The sequence below is a fragment of the Mirounga leonina genome, unplaced genomic scaffold (assembly GCF_011800145.1).
Source record: "Mirounga leonina isolate KUSES-001 unplaced genomic scaffold, KU_Mleo_1.0 Mir_101609, whole genome shotgun sequence".
NCBI lineage: Eukaryota > Metazoa > Chordata > Mammalia > Carnivora > Phocidae > Mirounga > Mirounga leonina.
Genome location: NW_023270164.1, coordinates 462,852 through 465,165, shown reverse-complemented (window position 1 = coordinate 465,165; position 2,314 = coordinate 462,852).

Sequence of the window (2,314 nt, the reverse complement as noted above, 5' to 3'; positions counted from 1 at the left end):
TGGAACATAGCAAAGTGCCTATAAGACAGAAGATTCAATAAATGTGTAGCTCTTACTATTAGGTTGATCCAAATGAAATGATCATTTTTGTAGATAAAAATGATCGAATATCAGCAATTTTGTATGATTCAACCTCAAATTACCATTACAACTTCCTATAAAAAAGAATTACCATCTACAATTTTCAGTGGAAGAGACTGAAGCCTAAGTAATTTTCAAGGTTACTCAGCTCATAAATTTTAGCCTTTTATTTCAATGTAGTCTTCTGACTCTAAATCCAGTTGTCTTCTCTTATATTACAGTAGCATTATGAGATGCTTGGTGATAGATAAATGATTGTAAGTATGACATGACTTTATATATAACAAAGAGTCATAATTTTTTATTTTTTAACAGGCTTTAATTCACTTTATTTTTCTTGTATAAAACTATGTGGTGGCCGCATCTGGAGCCTGGGTTTTTTTATTTTTTAACAGGCTTTAATTCACTTTATTTTTCTTGTATAAAACTATGTGGTGGCCGCATCTGGAGCCTGGGTTCTCTGCACGGAGACTCTGGTGTGGGTCTTTGCAAGATGGTCAGTGAATTCCTGATAGGGAGACTTGGTGAACACAGTCTCTTTCCAGAGGTCTTAGGTGAGATAGCCATAGGTCTTGGAAATGGCATCAAAAGTGGCCTTGGTGAAGTCTGGGGGCAGGGATGAGGCGCACCAGCACAGAGCCACAGTGGCTAGTCACCTTGTATGGGATGGTACGGGGCTTGCTGATCTTGTTCCCCCAGTAGCTTTGCCCCACAGGGACGACGGAAAGCTTGGCCAGGAGGATGGCCCCACGGGTGGCAGTGGCTACCTCCTTTGGACTACTTAACACCCAGACCAGTGTGTCGATTATAATCTCCCATGGCAACAAATGCCTTGAACCTGGTCTGCTGGCCAGTACGGGTTTGCTTTTGCACAGGCATAACCTTCGAAACCTCATCCTGGAGGGATGGCGCCCAGGAAAAAGTCAATGATCTCAGAGTCCTTGATGGGCAGGGAGAAGAGATAGATCTCTCCTCGGGGACTTGATCGTCATGCCCTTGACCAGGCGGCCCAGCTTAGTGATCCACTCCTTGGTCTTGGCCTTGCCTCCGAGAGGCACCCCCCCCCCCGGCCCCCGACCACGGCCAGGACCAGCTCTGGGATGCCGCTGCCTAATCCTCCACTGAAGCCCTGGTGGCCTCCCATTCCAGGGCCCCTGAAGCACCGGCGTCATTCGCCATTTGGTGTTTTCTCAGCGAAGAAGCTAATTTCCCAGCTCTTTATCCTCATAAAACTTATGCCCTGCCAGTGAGTACAGACATCTGAAACACCTGCTCTTTTGCCAACACTAACCCTGTAGCATTCCATCTCCTGGTTACTAGCTCCTAGAAATAGAAATGAAGTTGATAGTAGCTAAATGCTATATTGGTACTCTCAGAAAAGCCACCTCAAAAGCAGTTGAGAATTTCTGAGTTATAGCTAAACACATTATTTCATGCTTATTTCACTTGTATTTTCCTAAACATGCTGGCTATGGTATTTTTTTCACATTTATTTCTTGTTTGTATATCTAATTATATTTAAGCCAGTTAAACAGATACATTCTGTATAAATATATATTTGGATTATTTTTACATATGTGCCTAATACATATTTAGCATTAAACTATGCATCACAGGTGCTCCTGGGTGGCTGTTGGTTAAGCATCTGCCTTTGGCTCAGGTCATGATCTCCAGGTCCTGGGATCGAGCCCCATGTCAGGCTCCCAGCTCAGCGGGGAGTCTGCTTCTCCCTCTCCCTCTGCTGCTCCCCCTGCTTGTGCTCTCTCTCTCTCCGTGTCAAGTAAATAAATAAAATCTTAAAACAAACAAAACTATGCATCACAATGTTTCTAGAGATGTTCTGTGTACTGTCTTTCACATGGCCTCTACTCAACAAATTGCCTTAGATTAGTAAACAGACATATAGTTACAATACAATTGATGTCCCTATGTGTGGATTTGGATGAATCAATTAAATGAACATCCAAATCAAATTATTCTTACATTTACAAATCATGTGTCATGTAGCTCAGAAGGAGAGAATATTTGTAAAGCGCAATAAGCTATTAAAGTTCCTCATTACCATATATTGCTGCTGAATTAAGTTTCCTTATCTGTCAGTTAGTATCTTATTTACAATAAATCTAATTTCATTCCCCCCTTTCTACTCCCACTAGGGTCAGGATCATGGAAGGATTCTTCATTCTCTGAAAAACTGGTAATTTCGAGACTCCAGAATTCTGTTACTTAATGC